We start from the raw sequence: 18609 nt of genomic DNA on the forward strand, positions 1-18609 counted from the left end.
CCCTGGTCCTGGAAGCTTTTAGGCATCTGAGTAACTTTATGCCCATGAGGGCTCCTGTGTGAAACACCCATTGTGTTCAAAGGGGGAGAGTTGCTTTTATATATAAGTGTTTGCAGGCTCAGAGCCTTGGCGTGGAAACTCCTTAGAACAGAGGTTGTGGTCCTGATTCTGCCTCTGTTTTACTGGTGTAAATCAGAAAGGCTGAAACCAATGGAGTTAGAACTGAGCCCTTTGTGTCTTGCATCATGCCACCTGCCTTGCTGCCCGGAATGCACCCTCTTCTGTTCCCCCCCTCCCCCAACCTTTTGGGCCAGTTCCTGAACTTGGGTTACACCAGTGTAAATCAGGAGTCACTCCTCTTCATTTACACTGGGGTAGCCGACAGCAGGATCAGGCCCGACGTTTGTCATTTTTCCATGTGCAACCTCACATCTCTGATCAGCAATCGTTAGTGTGACCAGGAAGCCACAGAGGTACGTGGCTCTGTACAGCTGGTAACCTAGGTCAGTCCAAGAGCAGAAATCAAAGCCTTAAGGAGGTCGGAATTAGTCCAGCACAAGGATGGGGCAGCTTATGGCCATTCAGGGAATGGAAATGGGAGTGAGAAGAGCTCTGGAAGCTGAGCATGGTAGCTGGGAATCCATCCCAGAACCTCCGTGGTGGCCCGGCAGCTCCTGTTGAATTGAAATTGGTGGGAGGGGCGAGCACACAGCTGAGTAGCTCCTGGGATCCAGCCCACAGTCAGGAATGGGCCTAGGAGTCACAGGGGCGTGCTCAGGCGAGGAGGAGTGTAAGGAGAGAGGGGGAGGCGTGGGGTGATGGAGGTGGAGGCAGGAGCAATGCAGAGGCTCTGGCGTGGAGGCAGAGAAGCTGGAACTGCAGAAGCAGGGAAATGAATGCAGTGATCTGAGACCACACCGAGGTGCAGACAGAAGAGGCATCCGCATTGCATGCTAAGGCTCCATCGTTCGTTGTCTTGGGCAGGTAACTGTCTCACTATTAAGTATCTTCCAAGTGCCAGTAGAGAGGGGTATGGTGCATGTATGTTATCTGACTGGTTAGAGCAGGGACCTGGTAGCTAGGACTCCCAGGTTCTATTTCTTCTTCTGGTGGGAATGGGGTCCAGGGATTAGAGCAGGAGATGGGACGTCAGGACCCCCGGCTTCAATTCCTGGTTCTGCCACTGATCACCGCATGACCTTCGACAAGTCATTTTCCTTTCTCCCTCTGTCAAAGGGGGAAAATACTTGTCTCACAGGGCTTATATAAACACTGGTTGAAAAGTGTTTTGAGATCCTCCAGTGCAAGCTGCTGGCCAGGCACAAAGGAGCAGTATTAACAGTGCAATCAGCACAGCCCAAAAGCAAACTCGCAAAGCAGGAGTCCGGCTGCGGGATCCAATAAAGATAGATAAGAAGCAGTACATAGGAGGGCCAGTTCAGAAGCCAGGGCTACCCTTTGGACTAAGCAGTCCAGGAGCCTTTGTAACACTTATCTGGGTTAGTCCTGATGCTTGAGCCTGTAAATTTCTTGAGACAAGGTCTGTTTATCCTCTTTGTTCTGCCTAATCTATGGGTATTTACAGGGCTCCCAGCGCCAGAGTCCATCAGCACTAAACCTTCCAGTGCCCAGAATGCTGCCACTGCTCAGTGAATAATTCGTCGCCATTAATAATTTCATGGCCTAAGATCAGCAGCAGCCTGTATCATTTGGTCATATTTTTACCCTCATTCTTACACCAGGGCTGGTTGCGGGTGTGACCAACTGGCCCAGTAACCCCACTGGCCAGTCGCCAGTCTGTTGTGAGTGGACCCAGGGGCTGGGTCCCACAGGCTGCCAAGTCAGGTGGGTCTGGGTAGCGGCTCCTCACTGATTCTAGCCCTGGGTCTTCAGGGCACGCTCCCAGGTGCCCTAAACTCCAAAACCAGCACCTCAGCCCACGCAGTCCTTCCCGCAGCCTCCTCTGGAGCTCCACCAAGGCTGTGAGCACAGAGTTACAGATTTTGGAACAAACAACAAAAGTCCAGAGCTGCCCCGTGCCCTCGTCTGAGCTCGCCTTGGTCGAGGCTGCGGTTTGTCAGCGTTTCAGGCTGGGCCGAGTCCCCCCGTCCCCTGCACGTCCTCCTTACGTGTCCGAGGGCTGACTCCCCTCCACACAGCAGTCCTTGACTCTGAGGAATCATAGAATATCAGGATTGGAAGGGACCTCAGGAGGTCATCTAGTCCCACCCCCTGCTCAAAGCTCTAGCCCTCACCGGTCTTGTGGGTCCCCCCTTGTGTAGAGACTGTAGGTCCAGGTGGCTGGGCCAGCAGCTGAGAGACAATCAAAGTGGATGGTTCCAGCTCACTTTGTGGTGATGTAGGGACCGTCTGTTGCTGAACTGCCTGCAATGCTGTTGGGCAGGTCCAGGCTTGTGCATCACAGCGCCCTGCATTTCCGCATCTAGTATAAGAACAAGACAGCGTTTGGAGCTTGACACAGCCACGTGACACAGCCATGCTGTCACCGTGTGCTCAGGCCCTGATCCTGCATTGCTCACAGTCCCACAAACCCCTCTGCCCGCTCAGTGAGCGCTCCATGCAGAAGCAGGGGGATACACTTCCCTCAGAGAACCCAGGGTGCGCACACTCTCTCTAGTCACCACACTAGCCATGTGCGGCTGGTTCAAGCAAAAAATTCACAGGTTAGCACACAAGGGGCTAGATCCCTCACCTGAGCCACCTCTGCAGACTCAGGTTTGCCAGATATCCAGGGGCAGCGCTGCCCTCTACTTAAAAGCTCAGCAAGTTCTCAACCTTTCCCAGCCTGAGCCCTTCGCTTAGATCTGCCCCGGCCCCACTTCTTGTTACCAACAGGGGAAGGACAAGGTGGTCGCTACCCCCGCCACCTTCGTGACCCCCAGGTTGAAATCCTATGGACTAGCACAGGGGTCCTCATCCTGCTGATATTTAGTAGCACTCTGCTGCCAGCCAGGGTCCCGGCCGCCGGCCCCCCTGCAGGACGGAACGCGGGGCCAGCAGCCGGGGCCTCATCTGGCAGGGACCAGCAGCCAGAACCCCAGACTGGCAGAGGGCTGAGTGGGGCCGGCGGCTGGGACCCCGGCTGGCAGGGGCCGGTAGCCAGAACCCCAGACTGGCAGAGGGCTGAGCAGGGCTGGCAGCCGGGGCCTCGTCTGGCAGGGGCCGGCAGCCGGAACCCCAGACTGGCAGAGGGCTGAGTGGGGCCGGCGGCCAGGACCCCAGACTGGCAGAGGGCTGAGTGGGGCCGGCGGCTGGGACCCTGGGCCAGCAGCAGGTTGAGTGGGGCCAGTGGCCGGAACCCCAGACTGGCAGAGGGCTGAGCAGGGTCGGCAGCCGGAACCCCAGACTGGCAGAGGGCTGAGTGGGGCCAGCGGCCGGGACCTCGGCTGGCAGGGGCCGGTAGCCAGAACCCCAGACTGGCAGAGGGCTGAGCGGGGCTGGCAGCCGGGGCCTCGTCTGGCAGGGGCCGGCAGCCGGAACCCCAGACTGGCAGAGGGCTGAGTGGGGCCGGCGGCCGGAACCCCAGGCCAGCAGTGGGCTGAGTGGGGCCGGCGGCCGGGACCCCAGACTGGCAGCGGGCTGAGCGGCTCAGCGGTTCCATCTGCTGCCCATGCTGCCAGTCGAGGGTTCTGTGTGTTCTCTCTTCCCACACATGCGCCCTACTCAAAACAATACTCAGCAGAAAGCTCCTGGTCAGGCTCACACGCCCCTTTTGTCTTTTAGATGGGGGCTTATGCTTACAGTTACGTTAATTGAAGGGTGAGTTCACACCTATCGATCTCGATGGGGCTCATAACAATAATTATATTGAGATGTCCCATAGTAAGGAGAGGACCATTTGCTGCAACATAAAGATGTTTGGGTGGACTGTTGTTATAATGTATAGCACCTGGCTTTTTAATAGTGCTGTTTCATTGGTAGATCTGAAAGCATAATGCTTTTATCTTCACAACACCCCTGTAAGGCAGAGCTGGACTATTCTCCCCCTTTTTACAGATGGAAAACTGAGGCACAGAGATGCTAAGTGAGTTACCCAAGGTCACCCAGGAAGTTTGTGGCAGAGGGGGGAATTGAACCTGTTACAGGCTCCATGCTACTGCCCTAACCCCCCAGCCCATCGTTCCATCTGCTGATAGCAAGCCAAGAAGATGTCTGATGTGACACGAGGTTCGGCTCCAGGGGCCTGAGAGTGTGACAAGCCGAGTGATGTCTGGATGCCATACTCTCCTGTATTGTGCTCTGAGGACACAAGCTGATCGCATTTTTTTTCAAATGAAAAACATTTTTGTCAAAAAATGGTCTTGTTGCCCAAGTGCGACATTTCACACAAACCATTGTGGTTCTCAAATGTTTGATCATTTTTACTTTTAATTGATCAGTTAGGGGGGATTGTTTACGATTTCAGGGAGTTGATTTTTCCCCCTTTGTTGCTAATTAATTATTATAAATTAATAAATTATAAATGGACCAGGACCCCACTGCACTAGGGGCTCTACAATCACAGAATGAAGAGATGATCCCTGCCCCTGTCAATATCTAAGACAAGAGACAACAGATGAATACAGACAGACAGTGGCTTAGTCCTCTGCCACTGACCTGTTGCATGACCTTGGACAAATCACTTTCTCTGTCTGTGCCTTCGTTTCCTTTCCCACCCATTCTCTGTCTTGTCTCTTCAGACTGCAACCTCTTAGGTACAGGGACTGCCTCTTACTTTGTGTATGTACAGTGCCTGGAATAATGGAGACCTCTATGCATGACTGTAGGAGAAATAAGTCATTTGTGTCCTGATCCTGCAAGCACTATGGGACGTCAGTGGGGCTTTTCATGAATACGGTGTTCCAGGCCATGGTTTGTCTTGCAGAATTGGGCCATGCTGGGTCTCTCTTGCACCCCAAAACAACTGAATTAGAAAAAAGTTATTTTGAAAAATTCTACATTTTAAAAACAAACAAAAATTTCAAGAGAAAAATCCACAGAAAAAGTAGAAATAGGAGCAGTTTAGTCCATTTGGAAAGCTAGTGGAAATAAATGTGTATATGTATATATATATGTATGTATGTATGTATATATATAATTAATCATCTAGCCCTAGTGCTGGCATTTGGATGCACGGTAGGCATGCTGGCCCAGTGCAAACACTGGAGCACGAATGTTTATCCTATTGCATAAAAGGTGACATCCTAGATAGTTCCTGCTCTTTTGATGTCTCTGTGTTTTTCTGATGAGAGCCTCATACTAATTACCCTCTGCTCCTACCCCTACAGGAGCAGTCCCTCCAAAGCATGTATATATGCCTTTCATCTCAAATGCCTACAAATTTCCTGCTGTCCCCTCTACATAACATCCCGCATTCTGCAGCCTCGCCCCAGATATATGTCCCACCGATGTTCTTCCTACCCCCTTAAGAAGCATCCCATATAGGCATGCTCTCATGGAAGCATCCACCACAGATGATTCACACTCCACCATGGGTCATTCACACATGAAAGGCATCCCTGCCTGGTTCCCTACAAGGTAACACCCCATGGATCCCTCCCCCCCCCCCGTATCTTCTATAGGGTATCACTCCTCTAGGCGCATCCTCTGTCACCAGCTCTGGCCAGTGCCTCAGTTTCCCTGTGGGGTGGGCGGTTTGACTTCGGGCTGACCCAGAAATAGCCCAACTGGATAACAGAGGAACTCCGACCAGGGGTAGAGGGACAGTGCAACCTTTGCAGACCCCTGTACCCCTTGCAGGCCTCTGATTTGGCTTGTGGAGGCCCAAGTTCCACCTCGCTTAAAATCTACTTGCTTACAAAACCAGACCTAAAAGGACGGAAGGGTCGCAGCTTGCTCGTACTGCAAAATGGCTGACTTTCTCGTGTTTACCATATAATTATAAAATAAACCGCCCGGAATGTAAATGGTGTACTGAGATTTCGGCGTATGGTCTAGAGCGCCGGATAACCAAGTCACGGTCTGTGTGAAACGGTTGGTGCGTGCTGACTTTGCTAGGGCTTTTTCTGTAGCCTGTTGTAAAACTAGGCAAGTATCTAGACGAGCCGATGTCCCCCTGGAAGATCCCTGCGTACCCCAGGGGGACACGTACCCCCCTGGCTGAGATTGAGACCTGCTGCTCTAACAGACTCATTGCCCCCAGCTCATTCCCTACCCAGCATGCTTTGCTCACAGCCTACAAGTCCCATGATCCTCCTGGCATAGTTTCCCCGCTGACATTTCCGGCTTTGCCTGGTCCTGAGCGCCCGCCAGGGGGCGCCGGGCCTCCTCCTGCAAGGGGAGGGGGGGGCGGAACGGGCTTGGGACGTTGCTGTGGCGATATGCTAATATAGCCCAGGCGCTGCTGATTGGCTGGATGGGGCTGGGTACCGGGTGGCGTCAGGGCGGATGCGTGTGACGTATTGACGGGGGGGTGGGGCTAGGGGGAAAAGTTCTGGGCTGAGCTGGAGCTTGACGGGGGGCGGGTTGGAGCCTCCGCGTTGGCAGCAGGTGAGGGGGGGGAAGGGACCTCCCCCGGGAACCCTCTGTCCTGAGCCCCACTGCGGGGAGGGGTCCCCTCTGCCGACACCCCCGCCCCCAGCCCTGTCCCCGGGGGGGTCCCCCTCTGCCCGCCGCCCCCCCCAGCCCTGTCCCCGGGGGGGTCCCCCTCTGCCCGCCGCCCCCCCCAGCCCTGTCTCCGGGGGGGGTCCCCCTCTGCCCGCCGCCCCCCCCAGCCCTGTCTCCGGGGGGGTCCCCCTCTGCCTCCAACCCTGTCCCCGGGGGGGATCCCCCTCTGCCCGCCGCCCCCACCCAGCCCTGTCCCCGGGGGGGTCCCCCTCTGCCCGCCGCCCCCCCCAGCCCTGTCCCCGGGGGGGTCCCCCTCTGCCCGCCGCCCCCCCCAGCCCTGTCCCCGGGGGGGTCCCCCTCTGCCCCCAGCCCTCTGTCTGCGGGGGCCCTCTGTCTGCCAGTCCCTTCCCGGGGGGGGACCCCTCTGCCTCCAGCCCTGTCCCCGGGGGGGATCCCCCTCTGCCCGCCGCCCCCCCCAGCCCTGTCCCCGGGGGGGTCCCCCTCTGCCCGCCGCCCCCCCCAGCCCTGTCCCCGGGGGGGTCCCCCTCTGCCCCCAGCCCTCTGTCTGCGGGGGCCCCCTGTCTGCCAGTCCCTTCCCGGGGGGGGACCCCTCTGCCTCCAGCCCTGTCCCCGGGGGGGATCCCCCTCTGCCCGCCGCCCCCCCCAGCCCTGTCCCCGGGGGGGTCCCCCTCTGCCCGCCGCCCCCCCCAGCCCTGTCTCCGGGGGGGGTCCCCCTCTGCCCGCCGCCCCCCCCAGCCCTGTCTCCGGGGGGGGTCCCCCTCTGCCCCCCGCCCCCCCCAGCCCTGTCCCCGGGGGGGGTCCCCCTCTGCCCGCCGCCCCCCCAGCCCTGTCCCCGGGGGGGGTCCCCCTCTGCCCGCCGCCCCCCCCAGCCCTGTCTCCGGGGGGGGTCCCCCTCTGCCCGCCGCCCCCCCCAGCCCTGTCCCCGGGGGGGTCCCCCTCTGCCCCCAGCCCTCTGTCTGCGGGGGCCCCCTGTCTGCCAGTCCCTTCCCGGGGGGGGACCCCTCTGCCTCCAACCCTGTCCCCGGGGGGGATCCCCCTCTGCCCGCCGCCCCCACCCAGCCCTGTCCCCGGGGGGGTCCCCCTCTGCCCCCAGCCCTCTGTCTGCGGGGGCCCCCTGTCTGCCAGTCCCTTCCCGGGGGGGGACCCCTCTGCCTCCAGCCCTGTCCCCGGGGGGATCCCCCTCTGCCCGCCGCCCCCCCCAGCCCTGTCTCCGGGGGGGGTCCCCCTCTGCCCGCCGCCCCCCCCAGCCCTGTCTCCGGGGGGGGTCCCCCTCTGCCCCCCGCCCCCCCCAGCCCTGTCTCCGGGGGGGTCCCCCTCTGCCCCCCGCCCCCCCCCAGCCCTGTCTCCGGGGGGGGTCCCCCTCTGCCCCCGCCCCCCCCAGCCCTGTCTCCGGGGGGGGTCCCCCTCTGCCCGCCGCCCCCCCCAGCCCTGTCCCCAGGGGGGTCCCCCTCTGCCCCCAGCCCTCTGTCTGCGGGGGCCCTCTGTCTGCCAGTCCCTTCCCGGGGGGGGACCCCTCTGCCTCCAGCCCTGTCCCCGGGGGGGATCCCCCTCTGCCCGCCGCCCCCCCCAGCCCTGTCCCCGGGGGGGATCCCCCTCTGCCCGCCGCCCCCCCCCAGCCCTGTCCCCGGGGGGGATCCCCCTCTGCCCGCCGCCCCCCCCCAGCCCTGTCTCCGGGGGGGGTCCCCCTCTGCCCGCCGCCCCCCCCCAGCCCTGTCTCCGGGGGGGGTCCCCCTCTGCCCCCAGCCCTCTGTCTGCGGGGGCCCTCTGTCTGCCAGTCCCTTCCCGGGGGGGGACCCCTCTGCCTCCAACCCTGTCTCTGGGGGACCCCTCTGCCAGCTGCCCCCAGCCCCTCTCTGTCTGCAGCCGACCCCCTGCCCCGGGAGTAAGGGGGGAGGGGGAACCTCTCTGTCTGCAGCTCCCAGCGTTCTCCTGCTGTTCTCTCTCAAGCAGGAGTGTGAGGGAAGTGGGCCTGTCTCCGGTAATGGGGCGTTGAAAGGCAGGTGGAGGGTCTGAAGCGAGTGTCATCTCAGGTACAAGGTGCTGGGGGGAGAGGTGTAACCAAGGAGGGATTCGTGGTCAGAGCAGGGAATGGGAGAAAGAGGGTGCCTGGGTTCTAGCCCGGCTCTGGGGCAAGGGTGTGATCTTGTGGCTTGAGTAGGAGACTGCGGACATAGGACTAGTAGGTTCCACTGGCTGGCTCAGTGACCTGCCACAAATCTCATTTCCTCTCTGTGCCTTGGTTTTCCTGTCTATAAACGGAGGGTGATGCTTCCTTATCTCTCTATTGTAGTCTCGAAGCACTGTAGAACTATGTATAGAGATCACACCGCCCACCTAGGACATACAGCCATGTCTGGGGTGGGATCCAGTAGAAATAGAGCAGCTGTGTATCAATGCTACATGGATGTTTAGGACAGCAAGTAAAGAATCTTGTATCTAGATGAAACTGCTTGTAGGTGAGGGCAGAAAAACAGCCCTTGCTTATTTCCCAGGTAGGCTGCAAGTTTTAATTGATTAATTATATGTTAAGTGCCTGGAGATTCTTGGATGGAAGACAAAGGAATGTAAAGATGCAAGACAGCCACCCAGCTTCCTAGATTAGAGACTGGTTTCTTTCACCCCTCACCTCCTTACTCGTTTATTGACTTAGGCTTGTTGCATCTTTTTTATTCCATGCTGACCAGCTCCCAACTCCTTGCTGCAACAGCTGACTCCTTTGTGATACAGTGTTTGGCTCTACCTCAGAACAAGAGAGCTTTCCCCATCCAAGTGTAATAGCCTCTTTCCCAAGCAGATTTCCTCCTGCCTGTCTGCTGTGGAAAGGGATGGTCAATCTGCCTTCCTGACCTTGCTGCTCTTTCGACAGCTGGTGCTGAGTGACTCCCCATCAGATCCTACAAAACTGCCCTCCTCACTTTCAGTGAGAAGATCTCAAAGCACTTCAGACAGTAGAGAATTAAGCCTTGTAACTTTGATGTAGGTGTGTAGTACTATCTATAGGTGGAGAAACTGCGGTATAGAGAGGGGCTAGGACCTGCATCTCTTGATTCCAATCCTGTGCTTTAAGTGCACAACTGTTTTTCCTCGTTCTTATTATTAAGAAAGCCTGTCTCTTATTATTTTGTACGACTGTAGTTTAGTAGCTGAATTGCCTGTATTGACTCAGTCTGCCATGGCAGACTAAAACAACTTAGAGTGACCCTTTAACAGCCCATCTTGTCTGATCAGACAGGCACACAGGTGTAAATATCTTCCCCTCCAACTGCCGTGTCATGGGCAGAGCCCTTGTGAAAAGGGGCTGGCTAGACAGCCACGGAGGCTGAAGATCTCTTCTGTACTGTAAAGCAGGTAAGTGGGGACAGTAGCACAGCAGATTCTCCCCTGCCCCCGGGTTCCTGCCAACGTACATCAGCGCTGACCTGGAGGGATCGTCTTAGCATGGAAAGGGAATTCAGTCTCCAAGGGCCAAGTATCTCTTAGTCCCTTGTTGGTAGGGAGGCCAGTGGTGATGGTTCTTGTCACCATACACGTGTCCTTTAGAGGCTGGTCTGAGACCTGCCATCTTCATTTCCCATTGGCCTCAGGACAGCTGTCAGATAGTAATGATTTCTGGCCATTCCCCACTTGGATTTTGAATGGGTGGCCCTGATGTGACCCTCGATATCCTATTTCCAATTGCTGGAACCAGCTCATCCTTCTTGCGGGGCCTGTTTTCTTACCGACGCCTTCACTTTCTCACATCGGGTTGAAGGCCCCCAGATACAAATGTGCTGAAAGCTGGGTGAGTTTCTTCCTTAACAGTTTGAGCCTGTCAACCTCGAAGAATAGAGGAAGCTTTGGGAGGTGCTGCGATGTTCGCTGAGCTTTCTTTCATGCTCTGTTGAGTTGGTGCAGGTATCGCCTTGCACCAAGTGGTGATGGGGCATGTCCTGACATTGGGTTGAGAGCAGAGCAAGGTGAACTAATGACTTAATATTGGTTTTCAAACTTGTGTCTGTCTCTGTTGGCAGTTGGAGCTCGGACAGTGTCATAAGGTGTGTGCAGTCAGGGTGTGTCAGCACTCTCCTGTAGAGCTTTGTGTTACAGGGTCTAGGAAGGTTTTTACTGGTAGCAGAGATGAAGGAAGTGTACTTGAGTTCAAGGCACCTGGCTGTATGTGATTTATCTTACTACCCAGAAATAATAATAAATTTGCAGACTTGGACTTACAGTATAGTTGTTTTCCCTTTTGAGAGGAATATTCTGCAACCCTAATGTCCTGTTTACAAAGGCAATTTATTTTATGACAGGTTTCAGAGTAACAGCTGTGTTAGTCTGTGTTCGCAAAAAGAAAAAGAGTACTTGTGGCACCTTAGAGACTAACCAATTTATTTGAGCATAAGCTTTCGTGAGCTACAGCTCACTTCATCGGATGCATACTGTGGAAAGTGTAGAAGATCTTTGTGTCTATAATAAGATCTTCTACACTTTCCACAGTATGCATCCGATGAAGTGAGCTGTAGCTCACGAAAGCTTATGCTCAAATAAATTGGTTAGTCTCTAAGGTGCCACAAGTACTCCTTTTAATTTATTTTATGTAATTTTAGAATAGTTGCTAGAGCAGAGGATTGGGAATCAAGATTCCTGGATTCTCTTCATTGTTCTGCCACTGACTCACCCAGTGGCCAAAGGGCAAATTATAAGACTATAGAAATGTACATCTGGCAGGGACCTTGAGATCACCTTGAAAAGTGAAATGATTCACAGAGAGAACGTTCATGTCACCACTCTGTGCCTCAGTTTCCCCACCTGTAAGATGGGGATAATGCTTACAGGGAGATTGAGTCTTAATTACTATGTGCGAAGTACATTGAGATCCTTGCCTAAAAAATATTCTACACAAGTGTTAAGTACTGTAAATAGTTCACTAGTGCATGCACCACTGTCATGCATTGGATGGAGTCTGAACTACTGAACTACCTATTTAATGCCCTGTGCTGCTAATAGTTAATGGCAATTTGTGACCATATTATGTAGCATTCAAAGGTCTTTCAGACCGACCAAGCAATTGCTATCTTTCCTCTTTAAGCCAGCCCTGTCTTGATAACTGAAGTGGTTTATCTGCAGGCACTCAGGTAGCCTGTGGTTCTTCTAATACTGAAAGATGTCTTATTCTGAAATGGGGGCTTTCTCATTGGCATGGAGGAGCAGCTGAGCCCATATAATACTGGGAAGGGAACAAAGGTTCAAGATGCATCTATGTTCTTAGCATCTTTGTTTAATCTCAGTATTGGTTATGAAACCCAGTTATTCTGCATAACGGTGTGTTTAAAAATACGCCCTATTTTCTCTAAAAAGGAGTACTTGTGGCACCTTAGAGACTAACAAATGTATTTGAGCATAAGCTTTCGTGAGCTACAGAGCTGTAGCTCATGAAAGCTTATGCTCAAATACATTTGTTAGTCTCTAAGGTGCCACAAGTACTCCTTTTCTTTTTGCGAATACAGGCTAACAGTGCTGCTACTCCGAAATCTATTTTCTCTAAGTCCCCTAGTTCTGAATTGTTTATTAGCTGTTTTCTCCAGAACCTGGTAGCTTGTTGCTCCACGCTTCTATGCTTGGAGCTGTTTCCCTGTGTTTCGATGCTATTTTCCTGGTCATCAGAGAAGCCCCTAAGAGCCGTTTCTCTATTGAATCTGTGAGTTTTAGCAACTTGATTGCTCCAACTAGTCACTGGTAAGTGTAAATAGTCACCTGAAGAGTAGGATTAAGTATCGTTCTAATGCATAGATCTTCTCACCTCCCATACTGACAGGACACTCCCTCAGCACCTGGGCTAAGGAAACCCCTCCTAACATTTCTAAAAAGCGTCAGTGTCTTGAATACCAACTCTCTATGTTGTCCTCAAGGTCTAGTGTATTCAGGCTGTAGTTTCTTATAGTGTAAGTCAGTTGTGAAGGTCTAGTTGAGGGTCTTCCAACATTACGCTTGGTCTCAGACCAGTGTTCTCTTGATATTTCAACTTCGAGGTCTATGACTTCTGCTGTTGGCAGCTGTACTACAATCCATAGAAACCACAAAAGAGTCTTTAATAAACGTCTGCGACTACTGAACAATTCTGTTCTTCTCAGGCTTTTGCCTTCCACAAGACCAGGGGCATTACCCTAGCGTTCAGTCTGAGCGTGCAGTAAGGGTGCGTATAAACTTCAGAGTGCATATAAACTTCAGAGTTGCAGTTCGATCCACTCCCATTCTTCCCGTGGCATAGAAATAGCTGGACTTCATGCACATTAGTGGAGATTTGTGTTATGTTGTTCTCTTGCAGTTTTCTTCCATATGCAGCTCTTTGTGGTGATATGGTAACTACGTGGTAGCTTTCACCAGCAGGCGAACAGTGACAGCAGCTCCAGAGAGGTAACCCTTCCCTTCATGTGCAATGTGGTTGACAAAGACTTTTGCCCTATTGGGTTTTTTAAAAACTCAGTGTAGGATAAATGTGTGAATTATCTTTAAGATCTGTTCCATGCGTTTTGGAGGTCTTATTAGTGTCTGCAGAATTTAAGCTTTCCCTCTTTCTTTAGTCCGTTTCTATCCTTATGTTTATGTAATTTTCTGACTGTGAACTTTATGGGGCTGCATAGACAGACAGCCTGTTCCCACTCATCTCTCAACTATAATGAAGACAGACTAAAAATTGTTAGCTGTTTTTAGTGACTGGAAGTTGAAGCTAGACTGGAAATAAGATGTAGATTTTAAACATGAGAGTAATTAACCATGTGAACAATGTACCCAGGGTTGTGGTAAATTCTCCATCACTTGTGATTTTTAAATCAAGATTGGATGCTTTTCTAAAAGACATGCACTAGTTAAGCAGTGATTATTTAGAGGGAGTTCTCTGGCCTGTATTATGCAGAAGGGTAGACTAGCTAATCACAATGCATCCCATCTGTCCTTAGAATCTATGAATTTCACTGCATTTTAACAGAAACATCAGCTGTTCTGAGATTGTGGGTGGGGCCTGGGGATGTAGAAAGAGCTTAGATAAACTGCTATGACTGTTTTTCCATCACTCCGATTACTGCGTATATTCTTATGTAACTGTCTCCTTTACATGAGACAAAAACAACTGAGTTAACTGCAGAGATGAAATGCGGTTTGTTAGGACATCATGGGACATGTGCTCTGAGAACTGTTGTTGTTTTCCCTAGGCTTCTGAGTTGGCACACAAAGTACAACACAGTCACATGGGAACCAAAACGTTGTGTGTAGGCTTGATTTCTTTCTGCCACAGCGCACATCATGGTAACTTAGCTGAACGGGCTGCTGTTTGCTAGTGCACACACTTTAGGAAAACTCACATTTTATTTTACATCTGTTTCTGCTGGGTTTTTTTTAAGCATTCAAGACATGAGCCTTGAAACATGTTTATAGCATGTGGAAAAGATTTTGTAATGATCCTGTATGAGGCTTTGTTGATCATAAAGCCATTGTTATACAAAATAGCTTATTGATGTTCACTGGTATCCTTTTTCTAGGACGCTGCTTAGGATTTCTTGTTGACAAAACTGTGTGTTTATACAGTACATCTGTTATGCTATGGGAAGTGTATATTCTGTGGCTTTAGAATTATGGATTGGAAATCTGCATTCTTAGAGACCAAGCGACTAGCAGTAAAGGAGATAAGTGGAGGCCTTTACTCAGCAGATGCAACTGCAGTTACCTTCTCTGTGAAATTCTTTAAATTGGGAAGGAGGAGGTCCTAGCATTCAGGACTGAGAGATCATTCTGATGCCAATGAAACTCTGCCTTGTTCTGAATGCAGAACTGTGAGGGGCTTGGTTTGATTTGTGATTTGGATTGTTGTCTACCCAGGTCCAGCAGAGCAGCAAGCTTGCTGAAGTTCAAGCCACAGGTTGGAGAGATCCTTGGCTAGGTATATAGCCAATTCATTGTAAGGTACTTAACATCAGTGTGCTCTTCTACAAATTAAATGTTCAAAAATGACTTGCCATTCTCGCAATAAGCTCTTAAAATCTTGGGAGTCATGGAAGAGCAGTAACAACTTCTAGAGCTAAGGATTAGCAGAGATGTCTAAGAGTTGATTTTTTTCAAAGAGCTCTAAAATGCACTGGTAGATTACTTCCAAAATTCCTGTGCCACACCAGGATTCTGGGTAGAGTTAGTAGTATGAATTTGGGACCTTTGGGTCAAGGGACTATGAAATACGCCTCCCTCAATGACTTGATTGTAATGTGGGTCTGTGCGGTACTGCTGAGAGCAAGAAAGAGATTGCAAGGCAGAGAGGTGGGAGGCTGGAAGAGCATGTCCGTTTCAAGACCACTTTTCAAAATGCTGTAAAACATTTGCGTGAAGAGTGGCTGGGAACGTGGTATGCCACTTGAGGGCCTGGAGAACAGTTTGTGGGATGAACTTGAGGGCATTTGGTCAGGCATGTTCCTGAGGTACAGCATCTCCCAACCCTCTCCAAATCATTTAGTCAGTGAGATACTGACCCACACGCTGTACCAGTAACAGATGTCTGGAAGTTAATTGCTGGTGGCAGAGTGAGGGAAGGGGCAGGAGGCCTGCCGTGAATTATAATGTGTCTCTAGATACTGCGTTGTGCCCATGTTTTCTGGGCTCCTGGGTAGCGATAACTGAGTGGGATGTCTGTATTATGTGGGAAGTATCACCTTAATTCTGCATGTTCTGGCTTGCCAATGCTTGTGTTTTGGCAACTCACATTCTTGAGGAGACCAGGGCAGTGCTGGAACTCCATGTTAACAAAGCTTCTCTAGGTGTGATGGGGATGGTAGGTGGCTTATGGAGATTTTCACCTCTTGTCTTTTGTGTGCATTTGGCTCAGGTTGTGAGACCATGAAAGCTGTTACCACGTGGTGACTGACATGTGATGCAAGTCAGATGAGTATGTGGATTCACTGTAGTTGTTGTAGATGCTGACAGAGCAGTTGGCACTAATTGATATCCTTGTTGGCATTAGCATCTTTGACAGAGATTTATTGTCTGGTTTCAGCAAAGAACTGGGAGTCGGAGCTCTTGGGTTCTACTCTGAGCCCTGCCACTGAATTCCTGTGTGACCTTGGACAAGGCACTTAACAGCTCTGTGCCTCCATTTCCCCATCTCCAGAATGGGGATAATACCTAAGTCGCAGGGACGTTGTGCGAGGTTTTACCAAGTGCTCTGTGCTTCTGGAAGGTGTCGTAGAAATTCAAACTGTCAGGAGCATGGACAGCGATGAGAATGCCAAAGCTGCTTTTGCAGGAACAAGGTAACAGAAGAGCTGAAACTTTGGTCAAACAAAACCTCCACCCCTGTTTTAAAAATGGGGAAATCCCACTCCCCTAGACAGTGTTGGGAGAGAGACAGCAAGAAAACTGCCTTACCTTCAAGCTCCCTGAGAGAGGTTTTACACTAGTGCATTTAACAAAGTAGTTAAAAACCCTCTCAGAAAGCTTTATAATTGGCTGTGCCCATATCCTTATGGCAAACGTTAATGTGCTTTTTCTCTCCTGTGGTTTGAATGGAGACTAAGTGAACACTGTGGTTTTGTTCTAACAATTTCAGTCTGTACATTCCCTGGCCCTGCTAAATCCTCTTTCTTTGGGCACAGGCATAATCAATCCATGTCAGCAGAGCCCTGAGAATGGGGTTTACCTGCTGTTGCACAGGGTATTTTGGTAGGGTCTACAAAATCAACAGCCGTTTTTGGTGAGATGAGCGTAATCTCAATAAAATCTGCAGTCTGAAGGATTTCCTCATTTGCAAATGAATGCATAGGACCTAAAATTGGAACTGTTAGGTTAGCTGCTGCAGCAGAGGCCAGGAGAGAGGGACGTATCTGTAGGAAGGGAAAAGGAGTAGCCTTACCTTACAGGATTTTGTTGGCCCACACAACAATGGTGACTGTTAGTGCAAATGTCTTTGGGACTTGCTGGTGAGTGGATAAAATTGCCTGGTTTGCTCCTGTAACTGATGAAACCGGCTCAGTGAGGTCAAAAATACACAGTTTAAAAGCTCTTAAAATGGTAACTGCCTTGGGCTTGTGAACTAGTTTTTACTGGGCTGTTCTGGGGCCTGCTTCTGAGCGTCGCTGTCCACCTACATCTACAGTCCTAGGGAAATGCCGGCACTCAACACCCTCAGGATCTAGCGTGTGTTTAGAGAGGAAGAATGGGCGTCAGGACTCTGCCTGTGTTCTATTCCAAACTCTGCTCCTTTGGCCTAGACTCTTGTCTGCAGCTCAGTTTTCCCCATCTGCAAAATGGGGATAATGTGGAGCTAAGACTCAAGAAGCTCTTTGAGATGCTTGGGTGAGAGGGTCTTCAGAAATGCAGGGTGGTATTGTTATTGGACAGCACTTGCTGGGGATGAGTTAGCGAGTGCCATGCTCGAAGTCCGACCCAAACTGTGGCACCAAGCATGGCGGTTTGTTTCACTCACCACTTCCCAGCTTTTCCGTTCAACGACCTTGCTGCACTTGTCGTGCTCTGAGTCCCCTGTTTGCCTCAAGAAATGTTGCAGCTTTGCTTACTCGCACCTCTCCGTCTTGTTCTATAATTACTGATCTTGAAACCAGATCCTTTCACGTGGTCCGTTCGGATCTGTGAGGACAAGATGATTGTAAGCAAGCAAATGCCTCGGAATAACACATGAGGGGCCTGCAGGAACTTCAGAAAGCTTGTTCGGTTCAAAATATCAGTTTTGTTGTACTCCTGGAGCTCCTTAGCACCCCTCTTCCTTTCGCCTCCCCCAAGACTTTAGGGAGAGGCAGGCATACATACAGTCCTCAATAGGTCTCATTGCTGCCCTCTCCAAGAGGACTACAGTGGAATTGCATCGTACGCACATTTAACTTACACGAATTCAACTGTATGCACTTGGCAAAAAGAAAAATAACAAGATACCTGTAAATTGTGCGGGCGATTCTGCCCACCATTCCACTCAATGAGCATATTCCCCAGAGTGAGCGTTAGATGGGAGATGTGAATCTGCTGTTCCCTCAGTCAGTCTCAGTTCCCGCGTGCCTCTCATAGTGTGAGCATCTTACCGCGCTGAGTGTGATTCTAGTGTTTAAAGATACTGTATGGATTTTTCGTACAACATGGCCTCTAAACGCCAGCCAATTACTTCATCTGGTGCTCAACCAAAGAAACCGCGATCTGCTCCAATGCTGGAGGAAAAACTGGCTGTGTTGGACTTATTGAGAGACGGTATGTAGCGCGTAAATATGGCTGCAACGAATCTAACATCCGTGCCATCAAGATTCGAGAGAGAGAAATTAGTCAAGCCGTGGCATCAAGTGCTCCAGTAACTGCTAAGGTGACGAGCCAGGTGCGTGATAAGACTTCAGTGAAGCCTGAAAAGGCATTAAACTTATGGCTGGAAGACATGAAGTGTAAACGTGTGGCTATCAATGGCAACACGTTGCGAGAAAAGGCTCTTAGCCTCTACGCACTGTTCAAACCTGCTGCCGAAGAGGGTAATTTTGACTATACGCGATTTTTGCCTTACGCGCTGACTTTAGAACCTAACCCCACGTAACATGTGACTCCACTGTATAGCTTAAAGTATGGTTGCTAAAATTTGTAAAGCACTTTCAATATGTGAAATAGCATAATCGGGGCTGGGGATTTATGTGGATAGGTGAGGGAGAGGCAGAGACTTGCCTTTGTCTAGCGGTCTAAGCAGAGGGCTGGGAACCAGGAACCCATGAATTCTAATCCTATTTCTGACACCAACACTTTCTGAAGCCTCCACAGGCAAATCATGGAAGGTTTCTGTGTCATGATCCCCCCTCCCCCACCTTAGGAGTGAGGGGAGGGCTCATTAACGTTTGCAAAGCGCTACTTATAAAGTTGCGAATGTCTTATTCTTATGGGTGTTGTAAAACTGCTGTCACTTGGAGCTCTGTGGGATGCTAGCCCTGTGACGGTGAGCTCAATCCCATATTGTCGTCGTCAAGTCCAGCGGGGAGGGCATGTTGCTTTTTTGACTCGCTGACTAGCACTGTTGGTCATACG

The 18609-nt window shown here is 51.7% G+C and overlaps 1 protein-coding gene across 5 annotated transcripts in view; it reads left to right on the forward strand.

Moving 5' to 3' along the window:
* Positions 1-860: 860 nt before the first annotated feature.
* PPARD (peroxisome proliferator activated receptor delta) overlaps positions 861-18609 on the forward strand; it is a 44282-nt gene continuing 26533 nt past the window's right edge. The window contains exon 1 of one of the 5 annotated variants that reach the window (XM_084611147.1): positions 861-984. The gene's annotated coding sequence lies outside the window, so the exon portion shown is untranslated. Of the gene's footprint in view, positions 985-6448; positions 6511-9037; positions 9081-12907; positions 12982-18609 lie in introns of those variants that run through there. The other 4 variants (XM_084611145.1, XM_084611146.1, XM_084611151.1 and 1 more) reach the window with 4 other exon arrangements.

The sequence above is a fragment of the Lepidochelys olivacea genome, assembly GCF_965140295.1.
Source record: "Lepidochelys olivacea isolate rLepOli2 genome assembly, chromosome: 21".
Classification (NCBI taxonomy): Eukaryota; Metazoa; Chordata; order Testudines; family Cheloniidae; genus Lepidochelys; species Lepidochelys olivacea.